Genomic DNA, 19,863 nt, shown 5'->3' with positions numbered 1-19,863 from the left:
TGCAGCTCAAAACCACATTCAAATACCCCGGGCCAATGCAGTACTGACTGCAAAGTCACCCCTGAATGGCCATGAAACGGCCATAAGTCTATGCAGACAGCCACCATAAAACCAGAGATCAAATGAAGTGAAAGTGGCATGCAGTCTGGACATTGCCATAAAATCCAACAATCAATCAAAGTGGAAGTGGCATGCAATGCAGAGGGGAATTTCTGGTCCAGCTTGGGTTTGGTAAAACAGCGGAGCAAATGTTAGATTTATTTATTTATTTATTTTCTACCCTGCCCTCCCCGCCATGGCAGGCTCAGAATGGGCCAAGGAAGTCTGTGAGATCATTGGTTGCAAATAACCTTAAACCACTTAGGAGCTGCGGTGGCTCAGAGGGTTAAGACACTGAACTGCAGGCTGTGGAAGGTCAGTAGTTCAGCAGTTCGAGACCCGGGTGCCACATGACTGAGTGAGCTCCCGTCTCTAGTTCCAGCTCCTGCCAACCTAGCAGTTCAAAAGCAAGAAATTGCAAGTAGATAAATAGGTACCACTTCGGTGGGAAGGTAACAGCATTCCATGCGCCTTGGTGTTTAGTCATGCCGGCCACATGACCATGGAAACGTCTTCGGACAGCGCTGGCTCTTCGGCTTTGAAACTGAGATGAGCACCGCAACCCTAGAGTCGGACTCGACTGGCTTTCGAGCAAGGGGAACCTTTACCTTTAAAAGTGCTTAGTTTAGACTGCATGGCCCAAGCCTCTACACAGCACTGAAGCAGCACACACACCAAATTTCTAACCCCTTTTCAAATACATCAGAAACATGGAACATTCAATATTACGATCACATTTTCCTTCTACCTGCCTGAAGTTCTGATATTTGACTACTTATCCCCACTCAGAATAAGAACTGCATTCACATGAACAAAGGCAAACAAAAATGTATGTAGAGCTTGTTGAGGATGGGCATGTCTTACTTCAGTACTCGGCATCCAAGTGATTTATAGGAGTACATACAGAAGTTCACGTCTTCCTTGGAAGGCGGATCCCACTGCATGAATTTGTATGAAGACATCCGAGCCTCGTCCTGCACTCTACAGGTAAAGTGTTCCCTGCTCCTGTGGTTGAACAAGACACCTTAGGAAAGGATCGCTAGCGTGGTAACCAAAGTGACGGAAATCACCAAAGGTGTTCTAACCCCATCTCATGCCTAGGGGCAGGCCCACCCATCCACCATTCTAGGCAGTCTAGACGACAATGTCCCATAATAGAACTGATGTACTGCACAAAACTACTTACAGAGCAAATAGCTGTTGACAACTCAAGCAAAAGGACAGAGGCACATTCGACACAGGAATGCAGTTCCCACCCATTGCTATGAAGCCTGTTTAGCCCAACTGATTATTCCTTCCCAAACCAAACAAGAGTAAAATCGTTCCACACCACCCCCCAATATTTTGCCTGCTCTCATCTCCTAAAAAGAACATTTGAAATTGTACAGTGCAAAATAAGCATAAGTTGAATATGGGAGTTGAAATCTTCGACAAACTGGTTTTTTGTTAAAGCTTTGACTGAGTTGTGGTTATAGAGAGCTTGTAGTTAATACACACAGCTACAAACAGGGCCTTGATATCACTTTAATTATTGCACAGTATGCAGGGCATATTAACAGATGGTGACTGATAAACAAAAATATATTTATTTCCTAGCGAAACAGATATGCCCAGGTACCTTTAAGTTAAAATATGATTACTGATAACATTGATGCTACTCAAATGCTATAGATATAGTTCTACTACTTTTAAATGGGCAGGTCTGTTTTTTTTAATACATCACAGCCTACAAAGAGGCCATCATCCAGATGTACAAAATTAGACCAGAAAAGCCACAAAGAAAATAAAAAGTAACCTTCTAGGCACCTTTCCCAATCATTAAGGAGACATATTCACTTGTTAGACCCATTCCCATCCCTACATGACCGAAAAAGCAAAAGACAGGGCAGGTAAATGTGATGCACTCTGATTTTAACTGGCACAGAAAAGTTTGGATTGGCTAAGATCTGTGAGTGTGTACAGATACTTTCCAGATAGACAAGCTCCAAGAAAGTTGTTGCAAACTGCAGTAATGCTGCAGTGTGTGCAAACAACTTAACCTTTCTTTAAGCGTGTTCCTTAAAAACTAAACAAGTCACTATTCTTGCTTGGTTTTTCTAGTGAGGTTTAAATACTAACTTACAGTGCAATCCTGAAAGCATCCTGCCAGTTTAAGCATTGGGTACTTCAGTAGAGAACCCCTTAGAAAACCAGACCCTCCTGTAGAAGAAATATTTACAAAACACCATAAACCAGGCCCAATTCATTCTTTATGATGAAAATTTTTTCAGTACATACCCTGTGCATACCTTGGAAAGGTGTGCATGGGGTGGGGTGGGGGCGAATCATAGGAGGCAAGTTTTGACAAAAAGAAAATAAAATTTCTATTTCAAGGCACAAATGCTGGAGTCAGCAAAATGAGCTACAATCTCCCATCTTCTAAGTCCAACTTTCATCCCAACAGCAGCTTCCCCCCCCCTTACAAGAGCATTTATCATAAATCTTCTCTGTTACTCGCCACTACTTCTTATCAACTAAGCCAACACGTTTCAGCATGACGAAAGCACCGTTTTAAAAGCCAGCCCCGCTCATTAAATTATCGTACTGACTGTGTGTTCTCATTAAAAATGGATATAGATCAGATATCTGCAGTCACTATTACTAGCCTAGCCTTCCCTGATTTTATGTAAGGGCCCCAGGGTGGTGCCAAGTTTGAAAATGGCAAGGGGGGGAAAGATTTCTCAAACAGACCACAGTATGAGATTCTCTGTAATACATATTTATAATTTCCTCCGTTCTTTTCTAGACATAGATATATCAGAAACTGGCAGTTATTTTATTTTATTACCACAGAGTTTTGCTAAAACCATCACATTTAGCTTATAGTGATTTAGCAGGCTCATGGGACAAAATAGTCTAATACCATGATCTCCCTTCCAATATATCTAACAGTAAAGTTCATTAATTTTTCCCTCCGAGGTACAAAGTTCTGATTTATTTAGACAAGGAATACTTTTTAGAAGACGCTGCCTTCTTTTTTTTTTTCCTTTACGTAATTTTTTTGCATATGTGTATTCTCTTTTAAAATGGGAGACTTAACCCATCTTTGTGATCTGTACAGACAGAGCCATTCAAATCGCTTGGAGCTGAAATTTGCTTAAGCAATAAACAAGCTCACCTACACAGGATCCTTTGTGCACTGGAGAAATCTCATTTCCTTGACTCCCCCCCAAGCCACACATATGGTATGCAGCACACTGCAGCAAACTCTTTAAACATTCAGTAAAAGAAAACAGCCTCCTACCTACCTTGTACAGCTTTGTCTATCAGACACTTCTATCACACCAGCAGAAACCTCCAAATGTAACAGCAGCCTTGTATTTTCGGTTGCATCATAGTGACGAATAGAGTCTCCTGTGGAACAATTATCACTGCTTGTTTTCTCCCGCCTCACTGAAAACACTGTATGCCTGATCTGGGGATTTTCCTTTAGATGATGAAGCAAAGACAGCCTGAACTCTGTCGGTGAGCGACTGCAGCCCTTCCTTCTAGCGAAATCCCTCCCAGAACACTGTAACCAATCACGCAAAAGTTCAGCAGCTCTACTGGTCTTAAACTGGTTGGAAAGCCGTGATTGACAAGGCGGTAGGGCTTGCCTAAATGTACACAAAAACAATACGTCCATGCCAATGAAAGAGGGATCTCCCCCTCGCCCTGGAAAATGGTGTTTTCTGGGAAGGTAAAACGACACCTACAAAATACCCCAGAAATTTAAGACCGGGGATGCAATCTGAAGCTAAAGCCCTGATTCACTGGAGGGGATATTTTAGACAGCTTTTAAAGGAGACACAGGAGGGCAGGTGTAGTCTGAGGGAAATAACCAACGTCTTCAACCTGCAGTACTGATCCGAATGCAAAACACTAGTGATTTCTCTCAGAAGCAGCCCACTGGTGCTAATGGGTCTACTCTGGGCTGAACGGACTGCAGTTAACCAGACGTTATCTGTCGACGCCGGGAGATTAATATGCATTGAGTCTATCAAAATATTCTAACCGTCCCTTTCTGAAAAGGGTGCCCAAGATGATTCAGATGAATTCAAGCTACAAGTTGCTGTGGCAATTGCATTTCGACCTGAGCGGTGTATACGTGCATTAATTAATGCCACGAAAAGGTCACATTTCCAACTCCTGTCATTTATTTCTTCTCCAAATTTTAAAACAAAGCAGATTTTTAAGAGCCCATTTAGTATGCATGAAATAGGCACCAGTAAGAGATGAGCTTTCAAATGGTGTTCAGTATGGAACACTATTGTATATCTGGAAATATATATCCAAATACATCTATCTATCTATCTATCTATCTATCTATCTATCTATCTATCCATCCATCCATCCATCCATCCATCCATCCATCCATCCATCCATCCAGTATAACATTTGAATCACTGCCAAGGAGTCCTTCAGAATATGCAGATTATTTTTATTTATGCGAGATATACTTTAACCTATGCTCAAAGCAGTACTGCAAGGACGTTAAAAACACACAACAGCCCTTCTCAGCATGTACTACAGTCAATTTGAGTCCAAGAGTTTGCATTCCCCCCCTCCCAGTACATCCTGTCAAAATTTGCTTGATGAAAACAAACTGTACCCCCCCCCAAAAAAAACAGCTAAGAACTTGCTAGCAAACATGGATTTGCATATTGTGTGAAATGGCCCTGACTGACATGAAAAAGAGTTGGGCACCATTCCTATCATCTTACCTGATGGTTTTATGCATGTCTCTCAGGGGGCGGTCCTCTCCCCAATGTTATTCAACATCTATATGTGCCCCCTCGCCCAGCTGGTCCGGGGGTTTGGGCTGGGTTGTCACCAGTACACTGATGATACCCAGCTGTATCTGTTGATGGACGGCCATCTGGACTCCGCCCCAGATATTTTAGCCAGGGCATTGTAGACTGTGGCTGGTTGGCTGCAGCAGAGTTGACAGAAACTAAATCCATCTAAGATGGAGGTCCTGTGTCTGAGCCATGGGGGGGGGGGCGAGAGCGAGAATCCAGCTCCCAACCTTTGGCGAGGTATTCTTTTTTATTATTATTGTTTATTTTTTTATTTTCTAAACTACAAACCTACAGGGTCAGGGGGAGGGAACCTAAAATAAAGAGAAACAAGGATCCATGGTACAGAAATATAAGATTGTTGATACATCTCTGTTAAGTATGCAACTCAACAACGATGTAAGTAACAAGTGAATCAGCTTTATTAAGAACTCCAAAGATCACACAAGACGACACACGACAAATTACAGTGGAGCACAGCTCCTTTTTAAACACTCCCGGGCTGGTGTAGCCACACCCTTGCATAGTTAAGGTCCAATCATATTACATAGCTAACAACCAATCCATTTTGTTCCCTCCATTACAGTCCCTTACATTTGATTGGCCAATGAGATTGTTCCAGATTAGAATCCTGGCTAAGGTTTCAAGCTTAACATTACTTGTCAATGGTAAAGACACAACAATTCCTCCCCCCTAAGATGGAACAATACCCAGACATATGTAGTCCTTCAAGTAGGGAGGGGCACACCTTGTTCGACCTGACCTGTGAATAGGTTCTGGTGGTGCTAAGGCTTCGGGGCCCTGGATGGCTAACTGTCCAGTAGTCTGGCTGGCTTGTCTCAGAGGTGTCACTGTCCTGAGTGGGGAGTAACCCACACTCAGGTTCTATTGGGGGCTCCGCAACACTCACATCTGGAGGCCCTCGTTGCTCACCTTCTGGGTGAGGGATCGAGTCAGGTTTGGTGCTGGACTCGAGACTGGAGTCAGCCCACCTCTGCCTGAGCTGATCTATGTGGCGCCGCAATTTCCTGCCATCTGCTAGCTGCACCACATACATACGGGAACCCAGAACATCACAGATAATGGCGGGAAGCCATAAGTGACCCTCTCCGTAAATGTGCGTGAAAACCTTGTTGTTAGGTTTGAAAATGCGCGGGCTTTCCAGGACCTCTGTTCTGGGGGGCTGAGTTTCTGTCAGGTCCGGATGGAGCCTGTCCAGAAGGGTTGTACACCTATGACCCATAAGGAGCTCTGCTGGGCTCCTCCCAGTTGCTGTACAGGGAGTGATATGTTGCCTCAGGAGGAAAGAGGCCCCCAGTCCCCAACTTCTTAAGTGCCTCCTTAGTTGTCCGAACCATCCGTTCGGCTTGCCCATTTGTGGCTGGATGGAACGGCGCAGACAGTATATGTTTAATTACATTGTCCCCCAGAAACTTTACAAAGTCTCCTGAGGTAAATTGGGGCCTGTTATCGGACACTAACACGTCCGGTAGCCCGTGGGTGGAAAAGACCCGGCACAACACATTAATTACAGCCTGCGACGTTGTAGACTTCATATGAGTAACCTCAAGCCATTTGCAGAAAGAATCAACCAAAATTAAAAACATTTGGCCTTGAAATTGCCCAGCAAAATCAATATGTAAGCGAGACCAAGGCTTGCTAGTGCTTTCCCAGTGTTGGACCAGGGCTTGATGCGGGTCAGGTCCTGATTGCTGGCAAGTCATACAGTGCCGGACCCAGTCCTCGATGTCAGCATCTAACTTGGGCCACCAGACATAGCTTCTTGCCAGAGCTTTCATGTGGACTATGCCTGGATGGCCATCGTGTAGAGCTTCCAAGACTCTTGCCCTTAGCTTGGGCGGCACCACCACCTGGTTCCCCCACAACAAACAACCTTAGTTAACTGAGAGTTCTGTTTGCCTTGAGTGGTAAGGCCAAAACTCTGGTTCCACTCGACCTGCTGGCCACCCCCTCCAAACCGAGTTAAGGACTCGGGAGAGGGTAGAGTCCTTAGCCGACACAGCGGCAATGTCCGATGAGTGGACCAGAGGCTGAGGCAGTTCGTCAATAGCCATCACATCATATGCGGGAGCAGGGTCAGAGTCAGTTTGTGGCAGAGGGCAGCGGCTTAGAGCGTCCGCATGTCCGACTGCCTTGCCAGGCCGATGTTCCAGGTCGAAATCATACGCGGAGAGAAACACAGCCCAGCGCAACATGCGGGGCGACATGACATGAGGCATTTGGCGGTCAGGAGCAAAAAGTTCCAGCAGCGGTTTGTGGTTGGTAACAAGGAGGAACCGGCGGCCATATACAAAGTCATGGAATTTTTAAATTCCTGCCACCAACGCTAGGCCCTCCTTGTCGATCTGGGCATAGTTTTTCTCTGCAGCCATTAGAGACCGCGAATAATAGGCGATTGGTGCCTCTCGCCCATCCTCCATGACGTGGCTCAAAACCGCGCCAACCCCATTGGCCGCCAAAACCAACAGTTTGGACTCATCGTAGTGAGTCAGCACAGCATTTGACGATAACAGTCCTTTTACCGATACAAACGCCTTCTGTTGCTTCTCTCCCCACTCCCATTTTGCCCCCTTGTGCAGTAACGCATGCAAAGGCTCAGCTACTGAGGCCTTCTGAGGCAGGAACGAGTGGTAAAAGTTTAATATACCAAGAAATGATTGCAGCTCTTTCTTTGAGGTTGGCTGGGGCGCGTTTTGAATAGCCGACACTTTATCTGCAGTCAGGTGAACCCCCTGTTCATCTATTAGGAATCCTAGGAATTCCACTTGCGATACCCCAATATCACATTTTGATCTCTTTACCTTGAGACCCGCTGCTTTGAACTGTTCTAATACAGCCCTGAGGTGGTTCAGCAATTCAGTTTCGTTTGACCCAGCGATAAGCACGTCATCAAAATACGGGACTACTCCCAGCAACCCTCGTAGGAGACCCTCCATAAGACCTTGAAATATACCAGGGGCGACATTTACCCCAAACTGTAACCGATTTACCCGGAAAGCACCTCTGTGAGTTACGATCGTTTGGGCTTCAGCAGCTTGCGCGAAATATGGGACTGCTCCTGGCAACCCTTGTAGGAGACCCTCCATAAGTCCTTGGAATATACCAGGGGTGACATTTACCCCAAACTGTAACCGATTTACCCGGAAAGCACCTCTATGAATTATGATCATTTGGGCTTCAGCAGCTTGCGAGTCCACAGGGAACTGCAGATAAGCCTGTGCCAGATCAAGTTTTGGAAATACCTTTCCTCCCCCCAGGGATGCCAACACATGGCTGATCACAGGTACCGGGTAAGAATGTTGTTGCAAAGCCTTATTGATCGTACACTTGTAATCGGCACATATACGCACAGTTCCATCAGATTTAACCGGTGTTACAGTCGGGGTCTCCCATTTACCATACGGTACAGGTTTGAGAATACCTTGGGCTATGAGCTTGTCCAATTCCACCTCTATTTTAGCCTTCATGGCTATTGGAACCTTTCTATACCTTAGGCGGATTGGCAACATAGAGGGATCCAGGTCAAACCGCACAGCCCTCCACCAAAAACCTCTGGAAACTCTTCATAAATGCAATTCCCTTTATTCGCACACACCTTGTTTACACCTGTTACAGCGATACCAAGTGGGTTGAACCAATCCAGGCCCAGCAAACTGGCCCGGTCACCCTCAGCAACCAAGAGGGACAACTGTACCTTGCGACCCTTGAACTCCACTTCAAAACTGGCCTGGCCAGCTAGTGGAATACGCCACCCCTGGAAATTGGAAAGGTGCGCCGTGGACGGAGTCAGGCGACGGTGGCTCCTTCGCGGGAACAAACGTTGCCACGTCTGTGATGAGATGATGGTCAGCACGGAACCAGAGTCAACCTCCATGTCGCATGGAACTTCATCTAGACGAACGGTGACCAGGATTTTTCTGCTGACGCCTGCTCTGGTGTTCAGGACTGTGCTGTGCTGTGCAGCTGCAGGAGTCGGTCCGGTGGCAGTCGGCAGACCGTGTGCTTTCAGTGCCTTGAACCTTAGGCCTTGCAGTAGGAGATGATGGTGGCGATTTCTTCTTGGCCCGGCAGACCCTGGCCAGATGACCTTGTTTCCCGCAGGCACGACAGATGACATCTCACGCCCAACAGAGGTCTCGCTTGTGACTGGTGCCGCAGCCGGCGTAAGTGCGCCGTGGTGCAGGTTTCAGTGGAGTCCGCTTCTGAAGTGTCGATTGTGTGCAGTGGGACGTCCTCTGTCTCTCCCTCAGAACCGCTGGTCAATTGGTGGTGTACAGCCTGGTCCTTCCCAGCCTGGACATGAAGCTGACGGACCTCTCGCATCGACCTCTCGGCCGCTTTGGCAGTGACAGCCTCCGCATAGGCCACTTCATAGGTGATCACAGTCTTTGTGAACAAGCGTTGTTGAAGCCTCTTGTCACGAAGGCCGCATACGAGACGGTCGAGTAATGCTTCTTCAAGGTTGGCACAGTTGCAGGGCCGGGCTGCCTTCCGCAGGGCGGTCACGTACTCAGCGATGGACTCGGTTGGGCCCTGGCTTTGCTTGTAGACGCGTGTCGACAAACTATTTGGGACAGCTGTGGCAAGAAATGAGCCTTCAACTTGTCCGTGATGACCTTCAAGGTCGCTGTCTGGATATCGGTCGGCGCAACCAGGGACCGGGCGACATCGAAAACGGTTTTGCCACATGAGCTGAGCAGTGTTGCCTTCTTCTGTGCCTCGTCTATGATCTGGTTGGCTTGCAAGTGGAACTCAAACCTGGACAGGTACAAGTCCCAGTCTTCTGTTCCTGGTTCGAATGCCTCGAACACTGGGTTGACGGCCATTTCAGCGGTGAGTGCAGCAACAACAACTAGTAGTGCCTCAGCTGGCTCGGCTTCCGCTTCCTGTTATTGCTTCAAGAACATCCGCTTTATTTCTTTCTCGCTGAAATTTTGAGATCCTTTTGCAACATATCCAGCCTGTCGCCAAGGTTGGTCATCTGATCCAGTAGAGGGCGTAAAGCTGCGGCAATCAGTTTGGGAAAGTCTGTACTTGCTTCCAGTCTGGTAGCTAGCGATGATGTGCTGGTCGTTCCTGTTATAAGTTTCGCTTTCAGCGCCATTTTTTCTGCTCGCTGCATCATTGTTTATACAAGAGGAAAGTCCAAAAGTTCTCTGTGAGTCTGATGATTTATTGCTTTCTTGCTAGTCCGCAGCATACTTCATCTCAATCCGCTTCCTTCAAGCTGCCCTTTCAGCCTCCCCCTTTAAATTCAGTCTTTTCGGGATCGGGCATTCCCCTTCCCCTTCCACTTGTCTGGGGCTTTGGGACGGCTTTACTGCTAGTGTTTTATCGGTGGTTTGCTGGGTCATGGCTTCACTCACGTTTGTACTTTGGTTCGTTGCGCATGTAGAGAAGATCATTCCTTGGGATCCTTGTGCGCTCTGTCCGGTGTGCACCTCTAGATGCCATGGTGGCTCTGTGCTGCGGGGGCCTATCAGGGCAAAAAGGTGCCTCAATCCTTTGGCTTCCGCCTTGGAAGAGGCACCTCTCGCGCCCCAGGCTGCGACCCCCCTCCAGGTGGTCCCCCCATCGGCACGTTTGTGGGGCGCTCACATCAGAGCTGCGATGGAGCACCCCCGCCTGCGAGTTGCCAAAACCGGAAGTCAGCAAGGTATTCTTGATGCCAACACCAACGGTGAGGAGTCTGGGCATAATTTTGGATGCCTCACTTTCAATGAAGGCCCAAGTCATGAATGTTGCAAGATCAGCTTTTTACCATCTCCAGCTGCTCAGGCAACTACTTCCCCCCACAGTGATCCATGCAATGGTCACATCCAGGTTAGACTATTATAACTCACTCTATGGTGTTCGGTGTAGTGGTTAAGTGCGTTGACTCTAACCTGGGAGAACCGGGTTTGATTCCCCACTCCTCCATTTGCACCTGGCTGGATCACCTTGGGCAAGCCATAGTTCTTATAAGAGCTGTTCTTGAAAAAAGAGCAGTTTCTGTCAGAGCTCTCTCAGCCCCACCTACCTCACAGGGTGTCTGTTGTGGGGAGGGGAAGGGAAAGGAGTTTGTAAGCCGCTCTGAGACTCCTTTGGGTAGTGAAGGGCGGGGTATAAATCCAGTCTCTTCCTTTTCTTCTATGCAGGGCTGCCATTGAATATGACCTGGAAACTTCAGCTGGTTCAAAATGCAGTGGCGCGTTCTCTAACGGGAACACCACTGAGAGCTCATATAAAACCAGTGCTCTGCCAGCTGCATCGGCTACCGAGTACCAGATCAGGTACAAGGTTATGTTACTAACCTGCAAAGCCCTGTGCAGTCTGGAACCAACGTATCTAGGGCTGCCAGGTCCCACCTCCTCCCCAACGGGGGACTCAGGGGGGGGGCCTTTCTGGAGGGGGTGGGGATGCACCTGAATCCCAAGAGGCAAATTCACCACTTTGAATTCAGGTGCATGCACCCCCTCTCTCAAGAAGAATTTAAAGGGTCCCTTTTGAGAGCGAGGCTGTGCGCCCCTGAACTCCAAGCGACGGATTTGCTGCTTGGGATTCAGGCACGTGAGGCCCCCACTCCTCAAAAGGCATTTAAAAGGACCCTTTAAATGCTTTTTGAGGATCGGGGGCCATGTGCGCTTGAACTCCAGTGGCAGATGCGCTGCTTGGAGTTCAGATGTGCAGCCAGCAGCCGCCCCCTCTCCCTTCTCTCCTGAAAGATTTAAAGGGCCCTCCAGCTGATTGTTGGGCCACGTGCTCTCATCAATCAGCTGGAGGGCCCTTTAAATCTCGCAGGAGGGGAGGGAGGGGGTGGCCATGAGTGGTTGCTCTTGGGGGCGGGGTTCCCCCGCTAGCTAGCTGGCAGGCAGGAGCCCCCAAAATTGGGGGATCCCCACCCCACCTGGAGACTGGCATCCCTAAACATATATGCAGGACCGTCTCACCCGATACATCCCCAGAACAGCATTATGCTCCTCAGAACACCATCTCCTGGCGATTCCCAGGCGAAAAGACATACGTTAGCCTCAACCAGGTCCAGAGCTTTTTCAGCTCAGCTCTGGCCCTGGTCTGGTGGAACAGCCAAGTGAGAACAGGGCCCTACGGGACTCATTACATTTCCTCAGGGCCTGTAAAATGGGAGTTGTTCCGCCGAGCCTTTGGTTGAGGCCGCGGGTGACCAAATTTCATCGGCCTCCCCTGCTTCACCCTGCTCCACCTTGCCTCACTCATTTTTCGGGGCTTCCACTAATTCAACTGTGCTGTTGATGGTAGTTGTGTATACTTGCATGACACTCTGCTCCATCTTGGGCACACATGCAGGATTCGTGTAGGTTATCCTGTGGAATTGTAATTGCCATCTTGTGGATTGTGTTATTGGGGCCTACTGGTTATAATTATAAGTATACTGGGATGTTTTAACTGCTTTATTCTGCTGTAACCCACCCTGAGCATGCTTGCGGGGGAGGGCAGGATAGAAATATAATAAAATAAATAAATAAATGTTGGATAAGAACGGCTACTGCTCTTAGCGAATGTCTCAGGGCATCATCAGCACCATCTATTGTTTCCCTGACAGATTTCATGCATGAAGTATTCAAAAGTGTCCAACAGGACGTTTATATAATTAAATATATTAAACCACAGTGAAAATTATTGGTCGAACTCCCAAGCACAGGAATAACATCACTCCTACCTGTTGGAAAACTAGACTAGCTAATATCCAGAGGGGCAGCAGGGGAGGGGCGGTGGCTTAGTGGTAGAGCATCTGTTCGGCATGCAGAAGGTCCCAGGTTCAATCCCTGGCATCTCCAGTTAAAAGGACCAAGCAGTAGGTGAAAGACCTCCGTCTGAGACCCTGGAGAGCCGCTGCCAGTCTGAGTAGACAATAATAACCTTGAGAGACCAAAGAACTGATTCAGTATAAGGCAGTTTTGTGTGTGACACCCAGCTCTTTGTCATCCTGAAAAGAAATATAATCAAAGGCCCAGCAACCACGCTTCCTGTCGTGGTTAGGAGCGTGGACTCTAATCTGGGAGAACCGGGTTTGATTCTCCACGGCTCCACATGCAGCTGCTGGTGTGACCTCAGGTCAGTCACAAGTTCTCTCAGAGCTGTTCTCTCAAGGACAGTTCTCTCAGAGCTCTCTCAGCCCCACCTACCTCACAGGGTGTCTGTTGTGGGGAGGGGAAGGGAAAGGAGATGGTAAGCTGCTCTGAGACTCCTTTGGTAATGAAGGGTGGGGTATAAATCCAATCTCCTCCTCTTCTCTTACATCCCAAAAATCTGATGGGTCTCTTCAGGTGCTACTGGACTCGAATCTAGCAATCCCAAACAGATTCACACCCATCCAAGACCACTGATGTCAAAGGGCTTGGAATGGTCTAACTCTGGTTAGGACTGCACTGCAACTCCGTTAGTTGGTTCCTGCAATGATCCCTCTAAGTTGTGGAGTCTTGTGAGCAAAATTTCTACTTTGTGAGCTGCTGGCATTAAAGTTGTGAGCAAATGATTTGGCTACTGCATAAATTAGCTTGCTGTGGAGTCATCCTCCCTGAGCTAAGACAAAAATCTGTGAGCTGGAGGCTAAAATTCTGTGAGCTAGCTCACACTAACTCAGCTTAGAGGGAACACTGCTTCCAACGTGTGTAGCTGCTGCACCTTCTTTGCCGTTGTCCTGTAGGACTATCACTCACTCGCCGTGGATGGTTCCTGTTTGCTTCAGGGGTAGTCACATCACCAGTCTCTCCCTTACATTCCTGAACTATTTTGAGCACTATCCCACTGGAACGTGTTTCTCCCTCAGGTTCTTATGTTTTTCCTCAAAGGCCGCATCCTCTTCCATGCCCAAACAATCAACTAAAAATTTAAAGAGTCATCTGTCTCTCTCCCTGCAGCAAGGCTATTTCCAGCAGAAGTCTTAAGTCCGCTAGTTTTCATTGAGGCAGAACAGAGATATCACTGTTGTTGGTAAACACTGATACAGCGCAAACAGCCAAGAGCAGTGTCCCTGCAGGGCCTGCCCAGGCCTCGGTCTCCAATCCCACACCGATCCATTACAGAGTAAGTCTCAGTGAGTTCCCCTGGGGCTAAATCCCAAGACAGTGTTCTGTCCCTCCTTCCAACCATCAGTCCAATGAGATACACGCGTCTGACGGTGAAACAGTTGGACATTCATCACAGTGTGCTGAAAAAGACAAGCTCTGCATAACTTTGCCTCCTGTAAAAAGGTAAAGGTTCCCTTGCTCGAAAGCCAGTCGAGTCCAACTCTAGGGTTGCGGTGCTCATCTCTGTTTCCAAGCCGATGAGCCAGCGCTGTCCGAAGACGTTTCCATGGTCATGTGGCCGGCATGACTAAACACCAAGGCGCACGGAACGCTGTTACCTTCCCACCGAAGTGGTACCTATTTATCTACTTGCAATTTCTTGCTTTCGAACTGCTAGGTTGGCAGGAGTTGGGGCCATAGATGGGAGCTCACTCCGTCATGCGGCACCCAGGTCTCGAACTGCTGGACTACCGACCTTCCACAGCCTGCAGTTCAGCGTCTTAACCACTTGAGCCACCGCAGCTCCTTTTTTCCTCCTGTAGAACCTGAGAAATCGACAGGTCTCTCGGAGGTCTAAGCTTTCAATAGTCAAAGTTTCCTTCGTCACAGCACAGTAGAGATTTAGATTTCCCCCCCTTCAGTTGCAATTGTCAGCACGTGAAACAAACTTTTATATGTTTTTTTAAAGACTCTGTGTGACCATTTTAGAATCCGATACACATTCAGCTGCTAAACTGTGATTCTGTGCAAGGATAAGTACACAGGAAGCCAATACAGGAGCGCTGGGATCAGTTGTAGCAGAAATGTAGACTCTACTATGTCTAACGAAAAAGAGCTTTGAATCTTGAAATTTTATACCCCAAAACGCTTGTTGGTCTCTAAGGTGCTACTGGACTCAAATTCAACTGTTCTACCGCAGACCAACACGGCTACCCTCTGAGACTATCTGCATAGCTTTGTGACCACCTGAAACAGCTCTGCTGAATGGCATTTTGACAGCAGCCTCCCCCCCCCCAACCCCCTTCATCACCACTGTCATACCTATGGCACGGTACCTAAATCACAGTATGGTGCCGATTCCACTAGGTGCCAAATGCCTCTTGCGGTAGGATAAAGAAGAGGTTGGATTTATACCCCGCCCTTCACTACCCAAAGGAGTCTCAGAGCAGTTTACAATCTCCTTTCCCTCCGCACAACAGACACCCTGTGGGGTAGGTGGGGCTGAGAGAACTCTTGAGAGAACTGCTGGTGAGAGAACAGCTCTGAAACAACTTGTAAGTGACCCAAGATCACACCAGCAGCTGCCTGTGGAGCAGTGGGGAATCCATCCCAGTTCTCCCAGATTAGAGTCCGCGCTCCTAACCACTACACCAAACTGACTCTCACCGTTCTGTGAGATCTGTGCCCCCAGAAGATAACAGTACACGTTTTGCCAATACTATCTCCTCTACGTTCGGGAGTCAGGTTTGGGCTCTCACCAAACAGCATCTAATTATCAGAGAACCTGTTTCCGAGGGTGTGCGGAGCACAGGGTTCTAAGGAAACAGCATTTGGAAATGGGATACTAACACTATGAGGGGTTTCCAGCCTCTTCAGACTGACATCCAGGTGTCAGTTTGAATGTCCAAACTTCACTCTCAGCCTGAGGATGTAACATATTATTAATATGAAGTATTTATTTATTAAATAAAAAGGGGGTAATGTGCAAGACTGACATGGGCCTCTTGTTTCATCGTGCACATTTCAACCTTACTACACACGAGCAAATCCTACTGAAAACAATGGGGCATTTCTGAGTAATGCTGTTAGGATCAGATATGGAAGGGGGGACCCATGATATTCGCGGGGGGGGGAGCTCCACGTGGAGGAGGAAGCAGCCACAGGTGAGCCTTCTCCCCCGCTCCCCCTGCTGCACCAATGGTAAGGCTCGGGCCCGCTGATCCTTCTCCCGCCAACCCCCCCTGCACCGACGGTGAGGCCCACACGACTCCCAGCCGCCAGGCCTGCCAATCCTTCTCCTCTGCCTTCCTTGCCATGGCAGTGAGCCGTGCGGGCCCGCCGAGCCTTCCCCCCAGCTCCAGTGGTGCGGCCTGAGCGGCTCCCAACCGCCGGGCCCGCCTCGGCCTGAGCGGCTCCCAGCCGCCAGGGCCGCCGAGTCTGCCCCCCAATGGCCAGAGCGTTCTCTGCACATGCGCAGGGAACGCTCTTTTACTTTTTGGAGGATTTAAGTATCCCCCGTATTTTCACCAACTTTTTAGATTTTTCTGCACACCTGGAGACTGCTCCAAGTGTGCAGAAAAATCTCCCTGCCCCCCAAGTGCCCTTGATGTGTGGATTTAGATATCCGCACGGAGGGGACAAGTTGGCTATCAGAGATAGATTCTTAAATAAGGTAAAGGGATCCAGTCGCAACCAACCCAAGACAGTCCCATGAAGTTCCACCACGTGGGGTTTTCGGGGCAAGAGATGAGCAGAGGTGGTTTGCCATTGCCTTCCTCTGCACGGCAGCCTCACTGCTCCTGGGTGGTTTCCCATCCAAGAACCAAGATTCTTTGACATGGGGGGGCCCTCTTCCCTTGAGCATCTGGCACATCTGTCATTCACAGATGCCCACAAAGGAAAATGTTAACGTGTGTGGAGAGAACCTGATTGGTGCTGGATCTTCCTCACTGGACATTTTCTTCTGCCAGCTAATAGGGTGTGTTTGTGGTTTTAAAAATTCAATGGGAAACCTGGGAATGTGTGCAAGAATAGTAAACCTACTAAGCTAGGAATGTAAGAAGATCCCTGCCAGATCAGATCAAGGGATCTACCTATTCCAGCATCCCGTTCCCCACAGCGGCCGAACAGATGCCTCCAGGAAGGCCACAGTCCTCCCCTGCTGCTGTTGACAAAGCACTTTCTCCCCACTGTGTAAGATGACATTTAAAATACTGCATTCAACTCCATGTTGAGCACTACATTTTCATTCTACAAAACTGGACGAGCTGAGTCATCTTAAATTAACTGACGTCATGGCCACCAAATTCACTTATTTTTGTACATTTTAAGTTGCAATCCATCTATTATTTTCATCCCACTGAATGCCATGGGATTTCCCAAAAGCACACTGAAATGTCCCAGAGAGTATTATCACATTTAGGCTTATGGCTGACAGTTCAAATCCTTTGCCTATTTATTCAGCAGCAAGTCCCCGAGTTCTATTGGATGTATTCCCAGGTAAAAGTACATAAGGGATGCAGAATACAGACTGAAGTATGTTCAGCTCAATTCAATGGGACTTAATTTCAGTGGTATTAAGTAACCACCAGCTGCTCAGCAGTTTGGATCATGTCTGTCTCACATCGTAACACCAATTCCAGGGCTCCCATTCTGGCCTACATTATATCTGCACAGAATCGCAGTTTAGCAGCTGAACTTGTATCAAGTTTTAAAATGGTCACACAGAGTCTTTTAAAGTAACATGCAAAAGTTTGTTTCGCGTGTTGACAACTGAAATGGAAAAAAAGTCTGGTCATTTTTGTTTAACAATCTCACAAAGGCAGCAATCTTGTTCTAGTCACATCAGTGAGAGGTTTGTTGTTCAGAAGGGACAAGATGGCACCCTTTTGCCCAACTCAGCAAAGGGGATACAGTCAGTGAAACATGCTTCCGCCTATATGGACACCCACTTACATACCTTCTTGTTGTACCGGGGGAACCATCATGCAGACTGGATGTAAACGCAACACAACCATCACCCACAACACACAGGTTTAGATGGGGTGCATCGAGTTTCGCAACACACACGACAAAGCACATCTGCCTCTCCTTGTCTCAGGCCATTCATTAGTTGCCGGCGACTCTGCTGTGCTTGACTACATCAACGCTGGGGCCCAAGACCTGCAGACTAGCGTGGAGAGCCATTGTGGTGTAGTGGATCTGGTAGACCCAGGTTCAAACCACCACGCGTGCCATGGAAGCTCACTGGGTGACCTTGGATCAGTCACAATCTCTCAGCCTAACCTACTTCACAGGACTTTTGTGAGAATAAAATGGAGGAATTTGTGAGAATAAAATGGAGGAGAGAAGAACAATGTAAGCGGCTTCGGGCCCTCACTGGGGGAGAAAGGCACGGTACAGACTAATTAAAATAAAAAATAAATGGGGCAGCAGCCAAAACTCTGTTTCTGCAAACTTAATACAACAGTTTTTAGTAGTATAATATCAGTGCAATTCTATACCGTTCTTTTCTCTATTTACTTCACTTATACCCAATCTTTCTGCCCAAAGAGGACCCAAAATGGCTTACATTGCTCTCATCCACTTTAGCCCCACAACAATAACCCTGTGAGGTAGGTTAGGCTGAGACTGGGTGACTGGCCCAAGGTCACCCAGAGTGCGGATCTGAACTTGGGCCACATCTAGTCTACCCGAAGACCATTGAAATAAATGTAACTGCATAGGACAGTCCTGAGCATCTGAAAAACTGTCCACTCTCCCTGCAGCCTCCTTGAGAAAACCTGTTTTCAATGTGACTCCTTTGCCTCACATGTTGCAGTTTAATCAGCCCTTTTCCCCTTTCAAAATAGTTTTGCCCAGGATCACTAACAGCAGATGGGACGAATGACACCTAGGGTCTGCCTCCATATTTAATATCGATCGGCAAACCACTTCAGGAACCATCCAGTTCCCAAGCGCTGCTTTTTGCACCAATTTACTAGCCAGCTGGAGCTGCAGAAATGGGGAGGGGGGAGTTTTAAAGGAATACAGAGGATGGCATACCTTACGGGCAAGTTTTTTCCCCTTGTTCGAAAAACTCTGCTCTGCTCTGTGCTGCAGTGGACCAAAAGCCCCAGCAGGTCAGGTCGCCAAACTGCTGAGTTAACAAAACTACGCATCAGCACTGAACCAGACCTAATAGGGAGCAGGTCGCTTTTCGTTCTAGCGTTCCAAGGAGCACGTGAAGCTGTCCTACCCTTTACAGGCAAAGCAAGCAAGCAAGCCACTTCCCTTCCCCATGACACCCCAAAGCGTGTAATCTGTTGTTTTTTAAAAACTGACCTCAACAACCCAGCCTCCCTCAAACTAAACCCGGAAAGCGGTTTAAACGCCTGGGGGCTGGATTCACACGTTCTTGGGCACTGCGCTACGGGAATCATTGCCCCCCCCCCCTCCCGGCTTTCCGTGTCCCGGGTAGGCTTCAGAGCCGCACCTTATTGCAGGGAAGACGAGGCGGCTCAAGGTTCGGCCACAGCCGCTTCCCTCTCCAGAAGCGCTGGGTGTTCTCGGGGACCGACCGACCGACCCAGCCGAGCGGAGGGGAGAGAAGAGCGCCAGCCGGCTGCCCTCGTTCCAGAAGCCTTGCTGGGGGGAACGGGGGGGGCTGCTGGTCTCTCCCCTGACCCTCCTCGCCCCAAGCGAGCCGCGCGGCGCCCCCCTCCACACGTTCCCACGGGAGTGCGCTCTCGCTCCCCGGCTCCGGTCCCCTCAATTCTCTGCACCGCTCTCCCCAATGGAGGCGTCCCTCCGCTGGCGAGGGAGGGGTTAAAGGCGGCGGCGGCGGCGGCCCCCTGGGCGCGAAGTGTTCCCTCCCCGTCCCCTCCCAGGCCGGCAGCGGCACGACCCGCCAATGCGAAAGCCGCGTCTGGAGGGTAAACAGGACGCCTGGCAACGCCGCTCGCCTCCGCCACCGCCGTGACGCGCCGCGCCAGCGCGCCCCTCTCGCGCGGCGGCACCGGCGGCAGACCCCCCGACACGGCAGCGGAGCCGCCTCCCCCCACCCACCCCACCCCCAGCAGGTCCCGCTCAGCCCCGAGCGCGGCGGCACCGGCGGCAGCCCCCCCGACACGGCAGCGGAGCCGCCTCCCCCCCCCCACCCCCCCCCCAGCAGGTCCCGCTCAGCCCCGAGGGCCCCC

At 49.0% G+C, this 19,863-nt stretch overlaps 1 protein-coding gene across 10 annotated transcripts in view; it reads right to left on the bottom strand.

Moving 5' to 3' along the window:
* The window catches only part of MBNL2 (muscleblind-like splicing regulator 2), a 107,901-nt gene extending 88,407 nt beyond the window's left edge, over window positions 1–19,494 (bottom strand). For 3 of the 10 annotated variants that reach the window (XR_001482966.1, XR_001482968.1, XR_001482969.1), the window contains exon 1: window positions 3,387–3,551. The gene's annotated coding sequence lies outside the window, so the exon portion shown is untranslated. Of the gene's footprint in view, window positions 1–3,386; window positions 3,552–19,160 lie in introns of those variants that run through there. The other 7 variants (XM_015427302.1, XM_015427305.1, XM_015427307.1 and 4 more) reach the window with 4 other exon arrangements.
* Window positions 19,495–19,863: the final 369 nt, after the last annotated feature.

This window comes from Gekko japonicus, unplaced genomic scaffold, assembly GCF_001447785.1.
Source record: "Gekko japonicus isolate JY-2015 unplaced genomic scaffold, Gekko_japonicus_V1.1 scaffold1593, whole genome shotgun sequence".
Classification (NCBI taxonomy): domain Eukaryota; kingdom Metazoa; phylum Chordata; class Lepidosauria; order Squamata; family Gekkonidae; genus Gekko; species Gekko japonicus.
The sequence above is the reverse complement of the archived record's forward strand: the minus strand, read 5'-3'. Positions and strand labels throughout refer to the sequence as shown.